At 37.9% G+C, this 25,237-nt stretch overlaps 1 pseudogene; it reads left to right on the forward strand.

Moving 5' to 3' along the window:
• LOC126456404 (agrin-like) overlaps window positions 1-25,237 on the forward strand; it is a 379,882-nt pseudogene that overhangs the window by 237,138 nt on the left and 117,507 nt on the right.

A 25,237-nucleotide genomic window follows, 5' to 3' on the forward strand; every position in this document is an offset into this window, starting at 1 on the left:
CACTCTTGTACCAATGAAACAATCCCGTGACAAAACAAAGCACTCTTCATTAGATCTTATCTCTTCTATCAGTCTTAACTGGTAAAGATCCCAGATTGATGAACATTACTTAATAATTGGTTGAACAAGTACCTTGTAAGCAACATCCTTTGTGGATGAGTTAATTTCCTTAAGATTCTTCCTATGAATCTCAGTCTGGCATGTTCTTTTCCTGCTGTTTGCTTTATGTGGTCACTTCACTTAAGGTCACTCGGGATAGTTACTCCTAAATATTTTATGGTAGATACCAGTTGTAGAAGTATGAAACTGGAATTTCCATGTAGACACTGCGAACTGTCAGTGTAGGGCCCATGAGACCATGTCTGCAGTGCCATTTGCTTCCTATAACGGCTGATGGTGAAAGTCAACACACAGTAACCCAAGTTCCATACATCGAAATCTGTTTCAAACCCATATACATGTCGAGTTTTGTGCCTACGAACTATGTTTTGCAGACAGTATTGGTTTTCTGTTATCATTTGAAGAAAACTGCTGCAGAATCACATCAAATGCTTGTCAAAGCTTTTGGCAAACATGCTCTTGGGAAAACACAGTGTTTTTAGTGCTTCAAAATATTCAGAAATGGTGATTTTGACGAGCATGGGAAACCACGGAAAAAGTTAAAAGACAATGAATTGCAAGCCTTATTGGATGAAGAAGATACTCAGACTCAACAGGAAATCTTAGAACAATTGAACGTGATGCAGAAAGCCATTTCTCTTTGGTTGAAAGCTATGGGAAAGGTGCAGAAAGTGGGAAAATGGATTCCACAGGAACTGAATGAAAGACAGCAAGCAAATCAAAAGACCACTTATGAAATACTGCTCACCAGATACAAAAGAAAGTCATTTCTCCATTGAATAGTGATAGGTGATGAAAAATGTATGTGTTTTTAGATTTCTAAGCGTTGTAAATCATGAGTGAATCCAGGCAAACCACTGTCATCCACTGTGAGACAAAATCGTTTTGGAAAGAAGACAAGGTTCTGTGTATAGTGGAATCAGAAAGGTTTCATCTATTATGAGCTGCTACAACCTGGTGAAAAAAATGCAAAACAAATCATGTTGCTCCATGATAATGCCCCATCACATACCCCATCACACACAGCAAAATGGGCCAGGGAAATGATCAAGCTATTCAGCTTGGAAATACTAGGACATGCAGCTTATTCTCCAGTCTTGGTGCCATCCGATTATCATCTATTTGCATCACTGGGACATGGTATCACTGAACAATGCTTCAGTTCATGTGAAAATGTACAAAAATGGCTTTTCATACTTCTACACTTGGTACTGTTTCCAACAATTTGTCATCACCACTGTACTTGTACAGTAGTGGATTTCTTTTCCTATGCATGCACAATATGTTACATTTATGTACCTTCAGGGTCAACCACCAAAGCCTGCACCATTCGTTAATCCTCTGCAGATCATTCTTCAAATCGATACAAGAGTGGCATGTTGTCTTCTGTCTACAAGGAAGTCTTGAACCCTGTTGCAAATTTGGTCTGGTTCTCAGTGAACTTGTTTTTTCCCATTAAACAGTAGTGTAGGACGGTGTCAAATGCCTTTCTCAAGTCAACGAACATGGGCTCAATCTGAATGCTGTTATCTATAGTGTTTTGAATCTCATGGACGTTGATAATCTTGTTGATCACCTGTAAAGTCAAATCTCGCAGAGGAACAAAATGAGCTGAGTTTTGCAAGATCTCTGTTTGTGGAATTCATGTTGATTTGTATAGAGGAGATTTTCATTCCCCAAAAACATCATAATTCTCAAGCACAAAACATGTCCCATAAACCTGGAACAGACTGACATCAATGATATGTGCATATGTCCTATAAACTTTATTGGAAACAGGAATGACCTGTGCATTTTTCAGTGAGTAAGTACTTTTCATTACTTCAGTGATCTACAATAAACTGCTGCTAGAAGGGGGGAGGGCAAGTTCTTTTGCATAATCTTTGTGGTATCGTGGAATCTTACAGGTACTGTGACTGGTCTTGATGCATTTCCACTGCTTAGCAACTGAAACTGCTATTCTATTCTGTGATTGGTTATCTCAATATGTGCCATTTCGGCATTCATATAATAATTGAAAGGAGGGGCCACTATCTTCCACAGTGGAAAAAGTCCAGAAGACCAAATTCAATATTTTGGCCATCTCTCTGTTATCTTCTGGTTTGGTGCCAATATGGTCATTGAGTGAATGAATCGAGGATTTTGAACCACTTACTGATTTTAAATAAGACCAAAACCTCTTAGGATTATTACTCAAATTGGTAAACAAAATTTTACTTTCAAAGTAATTGAATCCTTCTCTCATTTCTCTCCTTATGCTCGTTTTCACTTCATTCAGCTTTTGTTTGTCAGCTAGGTTTCGACTTATCTTGAATCAGTGATGAAGCTCTCTTTTTTTAATACAGCAATTTTCTAAAACTGCTATTAAACCATGGTGGATCTTGCCCATCCCTTAAAACCTGATTCAGAACATACTTGTCTAAGGCATACTGAATGATGGTTTTGAATGTTTTCCATTTCTGTTCTACATCTTCATCCTCAGCACTGAGTATTTGTTGCTGTCTACTCAAATACTCTGCATTTTGTATTCTGTCATTCTGGCTAAGCAATATTATTTTCCTACCTATTTTAACATTCCTTGTAAAACCTATAGTCATAGTTTCTATCACATCTTTATGACGTTCATACCTCCCTCTTCATCAACTGATTCAATAATTTCAGGGGAGTCTGTTTGTTACTAGGAGACCTAAGACATTACCTTCATGACTTGGTTCTCTAATTATCTGCTCAAAGTAATTTTTGGACAACACATTCATATAAATGTCACACAAATCCCTGCCCCCTGCACCAGTTTTGATGGCATAAGTCTCCCAGTTTATACCTGGCAAGTTGAAGTCACCTCCTATTACAACAGCATAATCCGGAAAACTTTTAATAAGATTCTGCAAGTTCTCTCTGAAGTGCTTTACCACTACCACTACAGCTCCTGTCCCAGGTGGCCAATAAAGGAAGACAATTTCCCCCCCCCCCCCTTTTTTTTTTTTTTTTTTTTTGCTTAACTTAACTTGGATTAATTCACCTACAGAATCCATGATAACCTCAGTAGATATTTCTGAATCATGAACTGCAGCAAATAAACCAGCAGCAACTAACCTGTCTTTACGATAAAGATTCCAATCCAAACTTAGGATGCCATTGGTATTCACTTCCGGTTTAGACCAACTTTCTGTTCCCTATTTGGACATTATAACCTTCAATAAGCAATACTAATTCTGGTGTCTTTCCTTGGATGCTCCTACAGTTTGCTAATATCATATTAACCTTTTCTATAGCTGATCTGCTAGGACAGACATTCTCTGAGAACATTGTGGCCAAAATAACTTTGAGTTTGGCAGGCAATTCATCCTGATCCCAAGGGGGGTGTTCTTTAATTGAAAAAAAAAAAGCATGAGCTTGCCACATATAGTATGTTACACTTGTAGCCAATTTAACAAAAATTTGATCACATTAGTTTTGTCCTTATTCAGTGTAAGTTTATTCATGATTAGATATTCTGTGAACATTTCAAAGTTCTCTTTATTATTTTGAAACACCAGCTGCTCAGTAAAGCCCCAGCTAAAAGTTGAGCTATGTTATGTCATTTATATATAGCAGAAACAGAAACTGCCAAGAATACGTCCCCAGGACTCCAAAGTCTTGTATGTTGATTTTACTATTAGGATATTACCTTCATTCTTATAACACAGTTTAGCACACTTGTCTTCTATCCTGGGGTAAGAATTTGAGAAATTAAGTGCTACTCCTCATATACCATAAGTTTCTAATTTAGATAAAAGTGCTGCATGATCCACAGAATCAGAAGTCTTAGACAAATTTAGAAAAAATTGAGTTTCTCACTTTCAACCAGTCTTTTTAGCAGTTCATGGAAGGAATTTATTACTACTGTTATTGTGGATCACCCTTTTCAGTACCATACTGTGGATGTTCAATATATTGTATTTGCAGCAGAAAGATTTCATTTGGTCTTGAATTAATCTTTCAAGTACAGGAAATTGGCCTGTAATTATTTGTGCCAGTGGTTGCTGCCTTTATATACACTGGTGGTATTACAGGAATGTTTAAAAGGCAATAGAAAGTCCCCTGGCTGGCTGAAATGTTCATTAAATTTGGTATTGGTTTTATTATTTCATTTTTTGCTCTGTAAGTACTGTAGATGATACATCATCCCAGCCATTAGGCATTTTTCTTTTGAGTTTTGGGGTTATTTTCATATTCCAGAAGTTTGATGATGATTGGGTCCACAACCTTCTTGACATTTTTAAATGAAATCATTCTGTTTTAGGATGTTAAAACATTATTTATAGCAAATAATGTTTTAACAGCCTAAAGTGGAATGATTTTATTTTTAAAAAATGAATTGCTCATTTTAAGTGTCTTTGTTTGTAGTGTTTATTTCTCAATGTCTTCTTTGCATGTCTTATTAAAATTTTCTATGAAGGCCTCACATACTGTTTTTGGCTCATTCACCAACATTCCATTTTCTCCTAGTGCTGTATTAGTGTAACGTGAATACTCTCTATTTTCATATTACACGTGTACTATGTTCCAGGCTGTTTTACTAACATTACTGGATCACTTATCTGTTCAGTTTAATAGTGTGTTTATAGTGTCTTCAGGTATCTCCTGTATGTTTTCCTGTTACATTTGTGCTTTGTTAGGAAGCACTACAATTTTGTGTCTCTGAACAACACATATAGGTCCTACATATTTTCCTAGAATTCATAGATTCATGTAGGAATTTTAGATTCTTTATACAATCTGATTTCTTTAATTTTGTACTATTGTGTGTGCCCAATTAAAACTATGGTTAAATGTTTGTCAATATTTAGTGCAATGTGCTTCAAGGATATGTTTCATTATACTGACATGTGTAGCAATATCCAGAGGTACGATAGTTCCATGCTTTCATTTAATTCTATTTTATAAATTACTGATACTAATGCTGTACATATTCATCTTCTCTATTCATTCATGTATTTATAAATTTTGTGGAAACATTAATTGTCAGATATTATTTTTCTGTTTGCTAATAAATAACTTTTTCCTCTGTGTGTTAATTTAAATTATTCTCCTTCAACAGGTCAACTTTGTGAAGATAGAATTAATATCTGCACATCTAGTCCATGTGTAGCAGGATCAGTTTGCAAAGTTATTCAAGGTGGAGGATTTACCTGCGAATGTCCGTCAGAGGCAACTGAAGGACAGTGTCACAAATGTGAGTATTTACCAGAAATTAGAGCAAATTTGAAAATACTGTTAAAATTAAAATGGTAATAAAAGGCTGTACAGGTATTTCTTCATTTTATTATTTTTTTTATCAAGTATCTGTGTTTATGATTCATCTCTTGAACATTGTTGAGATTCAGATTTTACTTCCATGTAATATCTTCGGCTTCTATAGATATCACTATGCACATTTTCTTCAAGTCAATTGTTAGTAGTTCTCTGTTATTCTGCATGCAGTGAGGTGTGAATGAAGTTGTTCTGTGCCTGTCCTCTTAAACCACATCCCAACAGGTTATGGACCCAGGTTACACATTCAGCAAAACTGACTTTTTTGATTGCACAAAAACTTGAATTCATAATCTTAAAAGCGTTAAAATGATGAGTATGGCACATATGACTGCTGCACACAGAGTTTGACTCATGGACACTACAAGTCAAAGCACTACTCATCACAAATGACACTTGGTATGTGTCTAGAGACATACCACAACCTGCAGTGTGTGATGAAGGCAAAGTGCTTCCTGCTGCAGAAGCTGCATACAAAGCATGGCTAGCAGAAGAGAGAAAAGTAAAAGCAGGCTTGATTTTATCCATCGATCTCACTGAGCTGAATCAAGTAAAGAACTGCACTACATCATGTCAGGTAAGGCTTAAACTCAAACCAGTCTATGGATCCTAAGGATCTTTGATGCTGTGGATAAGTCACAAGCAATTGCTGTTGACATTAATGGTGATCTGCTGTCAATAATGCTGCTCTACAGTCTTGACATGTTGAAACTTAGTGTTGAATCCGATGGCAATCTGTCGGCTGTGTAGACACTAAAAGTAAATCTTGGAAGGACGCAAGCCAAGGATACAGAATGACAATGAAAGTGTGAGTGGTTGAATGCTGGTTAAACGGGATAAACATTTTGTGAATAAGCCAAAACTTTCTGGGAGTGACAGTGACAAAATTGGAAAAAAAAGTGAAAACAAAAGGGAAAAATCAGTGTACAAATGGAGATTTTGTAAGAAGAAAAAAGAAAAAGAAGATGAGTGCTTTTTCAAGAAGAAACTGAGTGTGCAAGCTGCAAACAGTGTCAATGAAACTTCCTGGCAGATTAAAACTGTGTGCCTGACCGAGACTCGAACTCAGGACCTTTGCCTTTCGCGGGCAAGTGCTCTACCATCTGAGCTACCGAAGCACGATTCATGCCCGGTACTCACAGCTTTACTTTTAGTGTCAATGAAGCTCATTGCTGTTTCTCTATGAATGAACCTGCTCCAAGGTTTTGTGATTCGAACATTATTTTGGGGCATAAACAGTGACAGCACGTCACACATGTGTAATAATTCTAAAGTGTTCACACATGTGATAAGAACACAAGAGAATTAAATGCTTGCGGACAACAGTGCCATGCAAGTAACAGCTAAAGGTCATGTACGTATCACAAACCCAGCCAAAGGTGCCACCTCCATAATGCTGAAAAACATTCCATACGTGCCAAAACTTGGAACCAGTCTCATTCCAGTGACAAAAGTTGCAGACAAACACCACACAGTGCCATTTAAGAATACTCATGCAGTTATATGAGATACAACAGTAAAGTCAAAATGATTGTAAACAGCATTGTTAATTTGTTTTTATTTACAAGAAGAAGGTCCAAAAGTCTGTATTGTTGCTGAGCTGAAAGTTACAGAGACTGATATGCAAATCTGAAATGCTCAACCACTTGGACATGCAAGATATGATCAAAATGCTCAGAAATGAGTAAGTGACAGGTTTGAAATTCAGTGATGTCAGTCTCGCTAGATGCACCACTTCTCTTAAAAGGAAAAATCACATCCAATCCGATCACTATATGAGGAGGGACTCAAATGAACTCCTGAAGTTAATATACTCTGATGTTTGTGGGCCAATGAGAGAAACATCTCAAGGTGATGTGAGATTTTTTGTGACTTTTATAGATGACCACGCCAAATGGTATCAAGTCTATTTATTTCAGTGTGAAGGAGAAGTTGACAAATTCACTGAATTCAAAAACCTAGTTGAAAATCAAACTGGTCATGAAATTAATCCTTTCAGTTAAAACAATGATAAGCAGTACTGCAATGAAAGGATGGACCCCATACACAGAGTGGCAAGAATACAGTGATGTCTGACAGTTCCATACATGTCACAGCAGAAAAGGTGTTGCTGAATAAACGAACCATTTGTTGGCCAAAGTGGCTCATTACATGCTGTTCAATCAGGACTACAACCATCGTTTTGGGCTGAATCCATCAAAGCAGCTAACTATGTCAGAAATTGTCGCTTAATGAAATGACTGTCTGATGTAACTTCATATGCGAAGCAGCTGAAGAGAAAATTTGACTTATCTCATCTTTTTACATGGCTTTCAAACAGTCAGAATAGCCTACAAAAATCCCTTCTTAGCCTTTAGGATCAAACTTTCCTTTGTTTGGCAATTTATCCAAGATGACAACATTTTAGTCAAATTGCTGCAGATTTCAATGCTGGGCCATCAAGAAGTGTGAGCACGTGAACCATTCAATGAAATATCATCAATATGGTCATTTGGAGGCGAAGGCCCACTCGTTTACCTTTGATGACTGCACAACACAAAGCTTTATGCCTCGCATGTGCCCATCAACACTGATATTGGACTGTTAACAACTGGAAACATGTTGCCTGGTCAGACGAGTCTCATTTCAAATTGAATCGAGTGGATGGACATGTACGGGTATGGAGACAAAATCATGAATCCTTGGACCTTTCATGTCAGCAGGGGACTGTTCAAGCTGGTGGAGGCACGGTAATCTGTGGGACATCTGCAGTTGGAGTGACATGGGATCGATGATACGTCTAGGTACGCTCTGATGGGTGACACATACGTAAGCTTCCTGTCTGATCACCTGTATCCATTCATGTCAGTTGTGCATTCCGACAGACTTGGGCAATTCCAGCAGGACAATGTGACACGCCACATGTGGCTCCAGGAACACTCTTCTCAGTTTAAACATTTCCAGTTGCCACTGAACTCCGCAGACATGAACATTATTACTGTTCAGAAGAGATCTCCACCATGTCGTACTCTTATGGATTTATGGACAGCCCTGCAGGATTCATGGTGTCAGTTCCCTCCAGCACTACTTTAGACATTAATTGAGTCCATTGCATGTCTTGTTGTGGCACTTTTGCGTGCTTTCGGGGGCAGATGTACCAGTTTCCTTGGCTCTTCAGTATATAATAAAACATACATTCTTGTTAATATTAATTTCAGGACACATAGTATATACACAACAGTACAAGTGATATGTCTACTGCTGTGTAAAATAAGTGTATTTTGTTGTTCACAGCTACTTAATGTAATTTACTCTCAAAAAATTCTTACTCAAATCTGTTAGGCTAAATGCTACAGGCTATGCATAGTTTGGATATGGAGCAGCACAGGCACAGTACAGAATCGTGGACATACAAAATGTACTGTGCATTCAGCATACGTGTCTACTATGTAGAAGCTTAGCATATACCGTACACAAAACAAAAGGACATGCACTGCATGAAAAGTTGTCGAACTTTTCACTTTCTCTGTACACTGTGATTTCTGTTTAGGTACACAAACAGCAGGTAAAAAGTGTGGCTAGCTTTCGGAATGCACTTCCTTAGGAGATGTAGGAGGAACATGCACACAAACACACACACACACACACACACACACACACACACACACACATTCATTCAGTTACTCACTCACACACACATTCCTGTCTCCCTACATTGTGCTCAATCGATAAATGACAAGTGTCCTAGGCAAGTGTTCACAGTGAGAAAATGAGATGGACAAATGAATGAAAACCAAACAGATTCCAAACAGTGACTAAGTTTGGGATTTGCACTGATATGAAGCACTGTCCATTTGTCATGAATACTATTGCTGGTGTCTGTTTGTCATTACTCCCATTGGAAGAAGTCCAGAGGGCTGTGCCTGATGAGTAATGCTGTGGGGTGTCTTATCCAGGTTTCAGAGGGGTTGGTGTCAGCAAATAAAGCAAATTCCATGGCTGTCTTCTCTGGGGTAGTTCAGTTGGGCTACAATCTTCAGTTGGTGTGATCCTGTGGGTATTCAAAAAGAGTGTGGCAGCTGATGACATCTCAGTAGATTCTACAGCTTTTAACTTTTGCTCCTTAAATGTCAATACCTAGCATTGAGCTTTGTCATTAGAAGAAGGATGGAACCAAAGGCTGAAGTTATGTTTTATGTTCTTGGTGACACAGAAGTCCTTGAAGGCAGCCTCTGTAAATTGTAATAAGCATGCGTAGAAAACGTTCAATGAACGAGACCTGGGCCAATACATTTAGTGTGGCTTTCATCATAGTGGACACCATGTCTGCAGTTACTTTGAGCATGTATCAACAAAGAGTCACCACACGTTTCCCAAAAATGAGCCCACAAAGCTTGTCACAGAACCTTTGAAGTCTCTGATTCAGCCCGTCCTCTCGAATCCGAACCAGGGGGCTGCAATCAGCTCTGGGCACAATGCTGCAAATTGTAAGCTTTGTTAGAACTCCATTAGCAAAGCTGGACTTCTTAACTTTGTTTACGAGTCACTGGAATGATCCAAGTCTGACCTCAAAGCCCAGATGCTAGTTATCATTTGTTACAAAGTGCACCACAATCTATAATTGGTTGCACCCTGTTCCCTCAGTGGCTGCCAGAATAACCTCTTCAACATGTTGAATGAGGCCCCCAGGCATACACACTGAGTGCACTTGGTATTCTTCCCTGTCCCTTGCTGCCATTTCCCTAAGGGGTACCATTATTCACCATACATTTGAACTGCCAATGATTAATAACCCCTACCCTTTTGCATTTACTTACTCTGGACACAGGACAAAGTGGGTGTCCCCAAAACAGGTGAAGTGAGTCCTACTGGCTCAGTTTCCGCGAAAGGCAGCACCTTGAACTTCTTGGTTCTGGGGATCAGTATAACACCCTAAGTCCTCCCTGGTCCCTGTCCACATTGTACAGGATGCCTACATCTACCATTGAAACACCACTCACAGTCAAGTGGAATACTGGCACACTATCTCAGCATGTTTGGTTGGAGTGTTAGCTGCCCTCTTTCATTAAAAAACTGAGTGAATGGCTCAGTGGTGAACTTGGATGGGTGTCACAGGACATCCGCCCTGAACAAATGCAAGGAACAGTAATGAACAAAATGAAATAAAAAAGTGGTTAGCATAAAAAAGCACTGTTACATTTTTTTTAAAAAGTGGGTGTGTAATGACAGATCCTGTACTTCCTGGAGAAGAGATGGATCCACAGGTGAGGATAATATTTGAGGTACCTTTGGTACTGGTATCACAGGCACGAGTCTCTGGGGCTCTTCCAACACACCAATTTGTAGCAGTTGCCAATTGTTTGACAGTGGTCATGGCAATATCCAGCTGCTTACAAACATCAGCCAATTCATCCTGTGTTCAAGAAAAGCATTCACACTGAGGCTGCATTTTGGCTGGTGCAACGTATTACAGGAAAGTGAACAAACAGCATTAAATTAAGTTTGCTGAAAACTTTCACCACTGGGAAGGTACATGTTGGGGAACTATGACTCAAGTTTAAAAGAATGGTTAACCATGCACTGGACACATATGTACCAAGTAGAACACTTCCATGGTATACAGTCACCGTAAAGAAAGTTCTAAAGAAACAGAGACTACTGCATAATTGGTGTAAAACAAAGCACAGGACTGTGGATAGAGAGAAGCTTAATGAAACGCATTTGGCTATCAAGAGAAATATGCAAGAAGCTATAATGGTAGCATGGCGAGGTAAATGCTGTTCTGTCACCTTAAGACATATATAAGGATAGTATGTACATGTAGTATTTGTTCTAGTCCTGTCTAAAGGCCACTTACAACACTCACCGTTTCTACTGTTCCAGTTATGTTTGGTACTCCATATGTTATTCTAGCTTCAGTAACTGAAGCACTTAAACACAACTACCTCCTTAACAACTACTAGTGACCTCAGATGCCGCGTAATGGATAAAGCTTGGTCAAATGTGTAGTTATTGTTTAGTCTTGGTTGCAGCTTTTCTATTTCGTCAGACTACTACTTTTTGCAAGTAATAGTATTACTGAAAAAAATGGTTGCCAACCAAAATGACAAATCAATTGACGTTATTCCTGAAAATCATGGTCGACAGCCAAAATGACAAATCGATTGATGTTATTCAACAAATTCACCAAATTTTGTCTTTACTATATTTTGGTTCTTTTCAAAACTTTTTCTCTTTTAATAATTTCTATCACTGAAGGAACAGGCTAATGCATGTAGATAGCTGAACCATGACTGCAGTCAGAATTGGTCACACCCACACACTTAGAAAGTTTTGGTCCATGAAAACAGTGCCAGTACAACAAAAATGCCTACTTATGTTTCTGAAGGTAAGATCAGCAACACTGACTCTGAAAACATGTATTATAGACAAGAAATATTTTTACATTACTTTTATTAGGATCAAAATGATTGCAAAACGTTTTATACTTGGTTTTTATCAGTTTTATTGAAATAGTTACTTTACGTAATTTCACGGCCAGAAGGTCCCAATAACCAGGTTCACAAACAGGGTCAGATTGTTATTTACTTTACAAACTTTCAATGTAATCTACAATTCTCCACATTTACATTAATTGTTGCACTTGTGTGATAACTTAAATTTACATCAAAAGAAAACACTCAGCTGCGCAATAATGCTCCACACCAATGGATTCTCAGTTTCATTCTCTTTAGTATAGGAAAGGATTCCTACTTGGAACACTTGAGGTTAAATGAGTAGTTTTGCATAAGAAAGACACTTAAATGAATATTGAACAAAACACGCAAAAACTTGTCAACACAGCTCATATACAGAACTGTGGATGGTTAATTTCAGTAGTGTTGTTGTGAGGACAGTTGCTGGAGATTTAGGTGCTTTGAAGGCACATACCGTTTTGCAGCGGTGGAAATGTTTTCTTGTCCTCGTGGCATCTAATAATGTGACTTGTCCCATCACAAATATGAGTTAGTCTTTCCTGGGGATCTGCATCAGTCTAAGTAACGGATGCCTTAGACCATTTCACATCCAGGAACAAACACTTGTTGCAGACGTCGTTTTATATCTCCTCTAAAGCGTTGCAAACTTATACCTCAGCACTTCCCCTTCACTCACATGTATTAAGCAATTAAACTTTTGTTTTGTTTAAACAATACTGCGGAGTACAGCGCGCATCAGCTTTCGTCACCTGCATCAATGTCTTGCGCCTGTCTGACCCGCTTCACTTCTCCCCTCTCCTACCTGCTTCTGTTAGCAGCAAAAAATGTCCACCTTTTCCAACCTTCCAGAACATCGGTAAATCCCTAATGGTTTCCACCCATTTTTTAACTTTAGCCCTGAGCTGGTGTTGACTTCACCTTACAAACAATTATAAATAGTTAAATAAAGGTAATTATTGTTACTTACATAATATTGCAAACATTTGTTAATTGCATATAAACATTAAACTACGCATAGTCAAAGAATATTGTCTTCTGCAGACACACTTATACGCTAAATACTGTTCAAATCTCATTCTTTGCTTCATTACTGCAAAGTCTCTTGACTCTCAATAGGTCGATAGTGTTACAAAGCCTTCAGTGACTACCCTATCAGAGTGTTGTCAAACAATCTTTCACAAAGCCCAAAGAATTCCTTGTTGAATGTAAAGTGCCCAGTACCTAGTGAATGACAGTGGAACTGAAATTGAGGGTAGCAAAGCAAAAGCTGAAACGCTTAACTCTGTTTTCAAGTGTTGCTTTACAAAGGAAAACAGAGGAGAATTGCCCCAATTAAATCCTCATACCACTGGAATGATGAGTGTTGGTGGTGTTGAGAAAGAGCTGAAATAGTTAAAATTGAACAAAGCTCAAGGGTTTGATGGAATTGCTATCAGATCCTGTACAAAATTTGCAGCTGAGTTAGGCCCTCTTCAAATAATAATCTATCATAGAGACCTTCAACAAACAACCATGCCCAATTGTTGGAAGAAAGGTAGTAGAAGTGATCCACAAAACTGCCATCCAGTATCCTTGACATCTATTGTTGTAAAATCTTAGAACATATTCTGAGCTCAAACATAATGAGGTATCTGGAGCAGAATGATCTCCTCTGTGAGAAGCAGCATGGATTCTGAAACTATCAGTAATGTGAAACCAAACTCACACTTTTCTTACACGACATACTGAAAGCATTGGATCAAGGAGACCAGATAGATGCAGTACTTCTTGATTTCCAAAAAACATTTGACTCAATATAGCACCTATGCTTCTTGTCAAAAGTTTGATCATATGGAGTATCAAGAGAAATTTGCGACTGGATTGAGAATTCTTGGACAGGGAGGCCACAGCATGTTGTCTTGGATGGAGAGTCATCATCAGGTGTAAGAGTAACTTTGAGTGTGCCCCAGGGAAGTGTGTTGGACCCTTGCTGTTCATGTTGTATATTAATGACCTTGCAGAAAATATTAATGGTAACCTCAGAGTTTTTGCAGATGATGCAGTTATCTATAATGAAACACTTTCTGAAAGAAGCTGTATAAATATTAAGTCAGACCTTGTAAGATTTCAAAGTGGTGCAGAAATTGGCAGCTTGCTTTAAATGTTCAAAAATGTAAAGATTTGCACTTCAAGAAACAAAAAAACATAGTATCCAGTGACTATAATATCAATGAATCACATTTGGAATTGACCAACTCACACAAATACCTAGGTGTAAGTGTCTGTAGGGATATGTAATTGAATGATCATGTAAGTTCAGTCCTGGGTAAAGCTGGTGGCACACTTTGGTTTATTGGTAGAATAGTGGGGAAATGTAATCAGTCAACAAAGATCACTGCTTAAAAATCACCAGTTCTAGAATATTGCTCAAGTGTGTAGGACCTGCAAAGATAGAACTAACAGGGGATATGAACATATACAGAGAAGGGCAGCATGAATGGTCACATGTTTGTTTAATCCTTGGGAGAGTATCACAGAATAATGAAGGAACTGATCTGGAAGACTCTGGAAGATAGACATAATCTATCTCAAGAAAGTCTATTAATAAAGTTTCAAGCACTGGCTTTAAACGGTTGCTCTAGCAATATACAATGCCTTATGTATCGCTCACATAGGGACTGTGAGGACAAGATTACAATAATGAAAACACATGCAGAGGGATTCAAACAATTGTTATTCCTGCACTCCCTACATGAATGGAATGGGAAGAAATCCTAGTAACTGGTACAATGGGATGTACCTTCTGCCATACACTTTGCAGTGGCTTGTAGAGTTTGGATATAGATGAAAAGTATGTGCATCTCTTCTCAAAATAAACCTATACAGCTTTATACTCATTTTCTCCCCTGAAAATGTCAATTTAATTTCTCATTAGTCATGATGGAAATAGAGTATTGCCACCATGAATTAGAATTCTAACAGCTGTTTCTCATCATGGGAGACATGTCCATCAGGTGGGACAAACCATTAATGCAAACTATATCATTGCTAACATCTGTGGTCATCCACTGAAAACAGGTAAGGTTCTGTCAAAGCACTACATGGAAATCTCAGTAACATTCATCTGTCATAACATAAACACATTGTATCAACTTGCCTGTTTAACTTTTGCTATGTCTCAGCTCTTGAACTACTATCTAAAATTATGGACTCTGCATACTATGCCAGTAGTTTTTCCTGCACACATTGAACTCATGGCCAGTTTATTTTTGTTGTTTTGCAGTCATTGGCTATTTTGTATAACCATATTCTTGGCCAGTGCAAACAATTCCATTTTGTAATCATTTCATTGCAGTGTTAATCTCTAAATAAAGGTTGGACCATTACAGTGCGCCATTAACATACTGCCTATATTGGTTGTGACCAAGTATTTTTAGATTCGTGTAGTAAGGCTTTTGTCTTTTGTTACAGTTAATTCAGAGTTTGAAGAGACATTTGTTCCTGAATTCAGTGGAGAGACTTACATAGAAATGCAACGCCTAGAAGGTGTGGTTCAAGCATTTTCATTGGAAGTGTGGTTTCTGTCAAGATCACTTAATGGTATTATCCTTTATAATGGGCAGACACTGCATGGCAAGGGTGATTTCATAGCTCTCATACTCACTGGAGGGCACGTGCAATTCCAGTTTGATCTTGGCAGTGGAGCAGCAGACATTATGTAAGTATTTAGTGTTAATCTTCTGTGTGCTATAATGTGCTAATAAAAAAATTGTAACTTTCAGGGAATAATTGAGATGAAAGAGGGTTCTGTAAAGTGTCAAGCTGCCTAATATCTGAATTAGAGAAGTCATTTGTTGCTTTTGTGTAGGTCTGTTTCCATAAATGATCACAGGTATGCCACTACATATTTGAGAAATGTTACTGTCATGCAAGCATGGAAAAACACCACTGGTAGAACATGGGCATCAGTTGTGATGCCTCTGTTCTCTGTCTGAAAAGGGTCACATTGCATCAGTTACCATTTTATTTATTTATTTGTCCATCTGTAAACAATAAATATTGTGCCTTTGGCAATTCCTATTGTGTTTTTGATTACCAATTTCTTTCCTACTGAAAACAATGGAGAGTATTTTCGAAAGCTGGGAATCTTGTTACCAGATTAGAATGAAAAGCTTGCAGAGCACTTTTATATGTGACACAGCTCTTGTACGATCGAGCTGTGAGATATAGCAAATAATATCAAATGTATTTGCACTCCAGTCAATTTAAAACTTCAGGAACTTCATTTCCAGAAAGAGTCAACTCCCAAAACTTAAAAGAGTGAAAGATATCTCAACCCTTTGGGGTCATCACAGAAAGTAGTTTCAGTCTGATGAGAAATTTTAATAAAGTCCTAAGAGTATGTTGTAACAATATTTGATCTCTGCCAATTATAACAATAGGTCACTGATTCTATGAATTTTGATGCTATATCATATTGTTACAGATTACCAGAGGCAAAGCTCAAACTAATCATAATAGCATAAATTACAAAAGGTACATGTTGACATAGACAGTAAATACTTCAATGAAAATGATAGACTATCATCATGTCAACAGGTGATATAAACATTCACTTGCTGTGTACTGACTCCAGCTCAAAAAACTAATGCTAATATTACATCAGTTTAATTTCATTTTCCTGTTAAATGAGTCCACTGGAGAGGCCAGTTGTAGCAAATCATGCATTAACAACATCATAACATGCTTCATTTATGTTTAGTTCTGAAGCTTTCCATTCTGAGCAACATGCTGTTCAGGTACTGATAAAGCCTGAAAATCATTATGCCAGTAGCAGAAAGAAAATATATATTTTTCAAAAAGAACCACCCATGATGATAGTGTTGAAAATGTCAGCATTGGGCTAAAAATTTTTCCATCGTATGAAAAGTACTGCCTTACTTTCAGTGAAATTGCATCAAACTGTTATTATTGCTGCAGTGCCTCATACTCAGAAATGACCATGTTAGTAAATGAGTGTAAAAAATACAAATCATGAAAGTATAAATCATGAAATATAAGCAGCAAGAGAAAAACTTATATTTTTCCAATGTGCAATGCTAAAGGTTGGCAATAATCATAGACTAAAGGTAGAAATTAGGAGCTACCATGATTATTACAAAGATCTACCATTAGAAATTAGAAGCAAATATGCAGTGACAAAGTTAAGAAACTTGAGTAACACTGCCACAAATTTTCAGAAAGTTATGAACAACTTTAAGATTTATAAGGAAATGTCCAGTAGTGATCTTACAATAAACCGTAATAGAATTATCACTGGATGCCAACATCAGGTTTCACATGTTTTTAACAAGTACTTTTCTTCTCCTGTAAAAATCCATCAGTGACCACTTCAGCAATATACATCATAAATATAAGGTCTTTCCATTTAAACAAATCATATACTTTGCCCCACCCAACAGCAAGGATATAAGTTACAAAGTCAGGCCACTAAAACCATTGAAATCATGAGGTTATGATAAAATTTCTGTTATCATATTAAAAAAAGGTGCTCAGTCAACGTGTCTGATGCCATGACCCCAATATTAAATTATGTAATTGTGTCAAGTAGTTTCCCAAACAATCTAAAAATACTGCAAATATTCCCAGTTTGCCAGAAATGTGATAAATCTAAACCAGAAAACTGTCAACCCATTTCAAAATCAAATCAAACCTCAATCTTAGCTGTATTTTCAAACATAATTACACTAAATTGGTGACATTCCTCATGCATCACTATCTAATATTTGAAAATCAGAACAGCTTTCTGAAAAACAAGTCAAATTCAGTAGCAATAACACAACTAATAGATAAAATAAAACTGCCACAGAAAATGAGAGTGAGAAGTATGTTACTGGAATGTTCCTTGATTGTGGAAAAAAACATTTGATTGTCTTAACATTGCCATATTACTTGACAAGCTATGAAATCTGCATGTTGGAGGAACAAGCTATGGGTTGATAAAATAGTATATGGTATATGAGCAACTGGAAACAATTATTGTTACTTGAAACAAACAGTGGGTTATTCAAATTCAAAATTACTAATATCAAACATGCAGTTCCTCAGACTTCCTTTTTGAAACCCCTTCTTTTCTTGATTTATGTTTATTTATTTATTTATTTGTCCATACAAATCTCATTTTCAGGACATGGATATTACTTTATTACTAGGTCTGCGTCATTTATCAGTCGTGACTGAACAGACTACATCAGGGTTACATATATAAGATTTAGTTAAAATTTTATACAACATACAGAAAAGTATCCAAAATAAGGGCAGGTATAACATATTAAGACAATATTATTTTGTCCATCCACTTTGATCAATATTGGAAAATTCTTCAATAGGATATAATGGGTGTTCTTTCAAGTCCTGTGCAATTGTCCTCTTGAACAGTCCTAGCAGCAGAGTCTGCACTTCTCAGTCCAGTGTATTGAACATTTTTAGGACTACCACTGGAAAACTGTCTTGTGTTCCAATCAGCACACCAGAATCAATATGGCTATGAAAGAGTGCATAATAAACTGTTAATAGGTACTGGTGAGTTAATATGCCTTTTAGTTTTCTTAGCAGGTATATAAGACAAGAGAGCTTGGAACACAAATACTCTGTGTGCTTGTCATTGTCAGTTTGCTGTCTGTCGTGAAACCTTGTAGTTTGACAGCCTCCATGTTGTCCTGGCAGCCAACTTTGCTGAGACTGCATATCATATGTTGTGTTTTATCTTGATTCATTTTCATTTTATCTTCAATGAACCACTCTTTAATGCTTTCAAAGAGTGCATCTGCTCTCAACAGAGTTTGTTCAGATGTTTTCCCCTTGGCAAAGAGCGTGGTATCATCAGCAAACTCTAGATACACTCTATCTTATTGACATAGATAAGGAGCAGGAGGGGTCCTACGATGGATCCCAGGGATACACCATGCTCTAATTTTTGCTCTAGGGAGGTTGCTCCATGGACTGATACTATTTGTCTTTGGTTTTCTAGATAGATTGAAGAGTAGCTAGGACTACACCTTCAATACCATAACACTTGAGCTTATTAATCGGTATCTTTTGTGAGATGCAATCAACTGCCTTGCTTAGGTTGCAGAGTGTCGGTGCCACACTCTCTCTATCTTCAAACCCCTCCCTTATCTTCATGATTAAGGCCTGTACTGCTGTAAGTGTTGACTTTCCATTGTGAAAACCATGCTGTGTGTCCTGGAAGAGTTTATTGTTTTTGAAGTAATTTTGTATCTGATGTTTCATTACGGACTCCATGACTTTAGCAAGAATGGGTATTATTGAAATAGGTTTGAAGCTCGGCACTTTGCATGGGTTACTTTTTTTGTAGACTGGTACTGTCTGTGCCACCTTCAGAAAATCTGGGAAGATACCAGAAGATAAACACTTGTTAATTACTGTGGCTGATTGAGCTGTGGAATTATTTTCTTCAGTACTGTGCAGGGCATACCATAGATATCTCGACTCTCTGAATGCTTGTAAGATTTCACTATATTTTACAAGGTCCTCAGGGTGTTTTTCCTTCCAGTTTTTAAAAGTGCAGCTTACAAAAAAATGGCTCTGAGCACTATGCGACTTAACATCTGAGGTCATCAGTCGCCTAGAACTGAGAACTAATCAAACCTAACTAACCTAAGGACATCACACACATCCATGCCCGAGACAGGATTCGAACCTGCAACCGTAGCAGTCGCTCGGCTCCAGACTGAAGCGCCTAGAACCGCACGGCCACTCCGGCCGGCAGTGCAGCGTAAGCCCATTGGATCTAAGCCTGATACTGGAATTTCATTTTCCGTACTTTACACTACGCTAACAAAGTACTGGTTAAAGGCATCAGGACTACCAGAATTTAAGATGGAAGTAGGCTTCTTCCAGTGCTCATTTACCAGATTCCATTCTGCTTTACATGGATTATGAGCCTCTTTAATGAACTTGTCATTGTGTTTCTTTTTTGCATCCTCCACTGCCTTTCTGTAGATTTTTTTGGCTCTTAAATAGTTACAGTGAAGCAGGTCTTTAGTTGAAAGGTCTATGACTATTTTCATATGGTCTCTGAATATTTTGCTGATGCATTGTACGTAATTTCTTTAGCTCAGCTGTATACCATATATTCCCTTTAATGTGTTTTTCCCTTCCCTGTGACTTGCTTGCAGAGTTCTTCTTGGGGATTTCTGGGAAAATGTCATCAAATTTTGTTCTTAAGGTTTGGAATAGACATTCAAATGAGTCACTGGATCCCATTTCTGCTAGTTTCTGTTGCCAGTTTACATTAGACAGTGCTGGTTTAAGGTCATTATATCTTTCTTCTTTGATAACCCTTTTACTGAATGTGTAACTTGAGTGCCATGTGATTGGTTGCAATTTACTTTTGCTCTCCATAATAAGCTCCATTACTAGTACACTGTGTTCTGCAATCATTGGTTCAACTACACTGATATTATATTCCCAAGTACTGAGGTTGGTGTCAACTGTGTCTAGATAGGCAACACCTCTTGTTGGGAGCTGGTTTGCTACAAACAACCCACAGCTGTTCATTAAGTTCATGAAAACCCTCTCTTTAGTACTTCCACATGCTATCTTTGTGTTGAAGTCACTACACAATGTGAGTTTAGACTTAAGGTGTGTGTGTGTGTGTGTGTGTGTGTGTGTGTGTGTGTGTGTGTGTGTGTGTGTGTAAGTTAAGATAAACAGTTATCCATCAGTTCAATAAAGTTTTCGAAGTTAACATTAGGTGAATGATATACAGAGATAACAGTGAGATCAATATTTGGTAACGTTGATGCAGCTATTTCAAGATCCATATCTGTACAAAAGTTTTTAAAATCAATTTCCTTTACACTAAGATTTTTGTTTGCATACACAGATACACCACCGTGAGCTGCAGTAGTTCTATACCATAAATTTTCCACATCCAAATACTCAACAGATTTGTAACAGTCACCCTCTGCTTCAATCAACCAGTGCTCACAGATACATAAAAACATCTGGTTTCACTTCTTCTACAAAGAACGATAAAAGGTCCACTTTGGTTCTTAAGCACTGTAGATATACACTCACGATTACTAATGGCATATTGCTGTTATCACTAATGTTCTTTTTATCTGATAATCCATGGTCCCGATTTTTGATCTCAGAGTCTATTTTACTGGGGCACCGGTTGATCTCTGGAATAAAAAAACGCCTTATTACAACATTCTTGAGCCATACGGTTTTACAATCGTCAAATGTAAATCATTTAAATTTTTGTAATAAATTGGATCTATACTGTTAATAATTATAAATTTTATTAAATATTGTATATTTATAACTTCCTTCTACAATTAAAGATACAAAATACATCAGGCATGACTACTTCCATGTATTTATGTAGGGAAGGGATAAGATATTTAGGTCTTTAAAGAAAGATTTGCATGGTTTTCTGCTGCTCACTTGTTTTATTATTCTTATAATTGCCTTTTGTTCCCTGAAAACTGTTTTGACTCGGTGTACATTTCCCCAGAAAATGATACCGTACTTCAGTATTGAACGTACACGAGCCTAGTATACAGCCTTAACTGTTTCTGCACTATTCTTACTACATAGCTCATTTTTGCTAGTTTTGAATTTAGGGATGTGATATGAGAGCTATTTTTAAGATTTTCCTGGATATGTATCCCAAGAAATTTAGCTTCAGTGACAGCACTAATGTTTTGATTATCTATATATATTACTAGTTGTGTTGCATTTTTATTTTGATCTGTGTGGAAATTCAAAAGTACTGTTTCTTGGGGATTAACATTAGCTTGTTCCTGGTAAACCACTGAGACACTTCTTTCATTATATCTTTTGCAGATGCAGTAAGATTTTCTTCTTTATTTCCTTCAATCAATAGACTGGTGTCATCTGCAAACAGTACTAGTTCAGAATCCTTATTGTGTAATGGGAAATCATTAATGCATACCAAAAAAGAAAGGAACCTACAATAGAGCCCTGTGGAACACCATGACTTAGTCTACAGGGTTCTGAAAGGTGCACCTGGAGCTCATACACCCCCCCTCCTCCTCCTTCTCGTCCCCCCCCCCCCCCCCCACAAGCGCACACACACACACACACACACACACACACACACACACACACACACACACACACACACACACACACAAACTCACTTGTACAACCATATTGTGCTGTATGACTGCATAGTATTGACACTGTAGCTCTGCTGCTCAAATAGGTTAGGGGTTGTCCCAGGTGGGGATTGGGAGGGGGGGGGGGGGGGGCAGGATAGAAATATGGGAAGTAATGGCAGCAGGTGTCAGGGTAAGAATGTAGAGGGAGAGCCAGCAGTTGCATAGGATAGGAAAGCAACGCGGACACCTGCAGTAAGCTCAAGCTTGCAATGCATGATGACATGGAGAAGTGTATTGGGAGGGAAGGTCTTCTTTATGTATTATTCTTATATGAGGTGTGACACTAAAGTAATGAGACAGATGTGAAAAACAATGTTGCTTACCGTTTTAGTCAAGTTTAGTGTTGTCTCCTTCAAATTAGTTCCCTTCTGATTGCACACACTTTTTCCAGCACTTCTGCCATTGATGGTAACATTTCTGGAACTCATCTTCTGTAATATCCTCCAAGACCCTCGTCACAGTTTTTTGGACATCTTGTGTTGTTTGAATATAGTGTCCCTTGACTTCTGTTTTGACTCTTGGAAATAGAAAAAAGTCGCACGGAGTGATATGTGGTGAATAAGGCGGCTGTGGTAGTACTGAAATTTGTTTTGAGGTTAAAAATTGCCATACTGACAGAGCAGTATGGGATGGCACATTATCGTGATGCAGAATCCAATTATCGTCATTATTCACACGGACATGAAGAACCCTTTTACGAAGTCTTTCTAAAATTTCTTTGTAGTAATATTGGTTAAATGTTTGTCCAGGAGACACCCATTCTTCATGAACAATTCCCTTGGAATCAAAGAAGCACACAAGCATGCATTTCACTTTTGACTTTGACATGCGAACTTTTTTTGGTCTGGGTGATCCCTTTGAGCACCATTGCGAACTTTGATGTTTTGTCTCTGGATCATACTGAAAAAACCAACTTTCATCACCAGTGATAACATGGCTCAACAATTCTGGATTGATTTGCATTTGCTCTAACAGATTGGCTGCCACATTTTTCCGTGTTTCTCACTGTTGTGGTGTGAGATTTTTGGGGACCATTTTGCACAAACCTTTCTCATACCAAGATCTTCAGTTATTATTAGACAAACCATTCCTTGATTGAAGTTCAGTTCTTCTGCAATCATTTTCATGGATAATCTTCAATCAGATCGTACGAGTTCACGCACCCTGGCCTAGTTGACATCCGCCTGTGAAGTTGGTGGTCGTCCATTGCGGTCTTCATCTTCAACATTCATTCTGCCTTCACCAAACATTTTATGCCGATGAGAAACTTGAGCTCTTGACAAAACCTCCTCTCCAAAAGCGTTCTGAAGCTTACCTTAAGTTGTCACCACATTTTCACCCAATTTAACGAAAAAGAAACGGCATACCATCGAGCAATATTATACGGTTCCATTTCCATGATGAGAGACACAAACATGTTAACTTATTACAGCACAACCCACAACTGAGCAACTGCATTGATGTGCTGCTTGGACTAGAAGCAGCTTATAGACCAAGGTCAAAGATATTGTGCCTACGCAAGCCTGCAGGGTTGCCACATCCTGCAAAGAAAATCAGTCTCATTACTTTATTGTCGCACCTCATAGATCATTTTTGTTTGGGACACCATATTCTTCTTATTTTCACAGAAATGGTACTAGTGTATGAAAGGTATGTGATTTTACCTGTTTTCATAGGTGTCAGTTCCCTCAGCAGAGTGGTCATTTTGTGTTTGAAGAGACACTCAGTCTGTTGTTCTGAACACCTATTCATTTTTTTTAAAAAATCCCTCACATGTCTTAGTTCCTCAGTAAGGCTTTCTTCATCTGACAGCATACATGTTCTGTGGACCATTGTTCTGTGGACCATTGCTCTCAATGTGGAACTTCACTGTGATTGTTGTTGATAGCTTTTGGCATGCAGATAAGTATTGGTGTGGGTGGATTTCTTGTAGTCATTCTTTCCCATGGATCCATTCACTCTTCTCTTCACTAAAACATCGTGGAAAGGTAACTGACATCTCATTCTATTTCCATTGTGAATTTTATTCATGGGTGGATTCACTAGAGATGTAGGAATTTTTGAAGACACCAGTGAGGAAAAAGCTAGAATCACATATTTGCCATGTGCTTGTGCCCTTCCTGGGAGGATCAAGAGAATACTTCAAAAATAGAGTATCCAATGTATATTGATTCCACTAGTGAAATTAAAAGATTTATTTTGTTGCATGCAAGGTAATCTGGGGCCCCAAAAACTGGCTGTGTATCATGTATCATACAAATGTGCCAGACAATAAGAACACATGGACAAGATGTAAAAAATGAACACTGCTTCACCTGTGAGCAAGAAATGAAACATGAAAATACCAATACTGTGGGTGCAGGTAACAAAAAATCTCAAAGCAATAAAGGTGTTAACCAAGATTCTTGGAAACTAACACTAAGTTTGCTTAAATCACAGTGGAAAACATCTCAGTGCGCTCTCTCTCTCTCTCTCTCTCTCTCTCTCTCTCTCTCTCTGTCTCTCTCTCTCCCTCTCTATCTATCTACCTATCTATCTACCCTCTCTCACTCGGCTCATGTATAGCTTGTATTAAGTAATATAACCTTTTTTGGGTTTTGGGATATCCTTTTAGTTGATTTTAAATTTCTATTGGTTGTCTTATTGTTCAGTGGCACAATCACAAGTCAGCACGCAGCTTGTCCCATTCACAGTTTGGTTAGAGTCCAAACAGCAAAAAACAAAATCTGCATTCAATGCCTGACAAAGACAACCAGAGGAGCAGTTGAAATATTGTGTAAAGAAAAAATTACAACTTGGCCGCAAACTCAGATACTTGCAAACTATCAACTTTGCTTAGAAAACTCAAAAGATCACATGAAATGTCCGCTCATCACATTTGTTCAAATGTAGGGCCTGTTTTAATGGTATGTTTTCAGTCAATGAAAGAGACAAGCCCCTCCCAAGGCTTCGCATCACTCAAAGTCATATATTTCAACCCTACTTTCTTCCAGATATACAGAAATCTAGGATGCCGTGTAGCTGTTTCCATTTCCTCTTTGAAGCTTATGAAAATGCAGTCAGCTGTAGGACACCAAGTTTTATAACAGTGAGATTGATAAATACAGAAAATATTGTCCTTGGAGAGAAGAATGGCTTTTGGAAATTTTTCGTGCCAAGACTGCTCATAGAAAA

This window comes from Schistocerca serialis, chromosome 2 (assembly GCF_023864345.2).
Source record: "Schistocerca serialis cubense isolate TAMUIC-IGC-003099 chromosome 2, iqSchSeri2.2, whole genome shotgun sequence".
NCBI classification, from domain to species: domain Eukaryota; kingdom Metazoa; phylum Arthropoda; class Insecta; order Orthoptera; family Acrididae; genus Schistocerca; species Schistocerca serialis.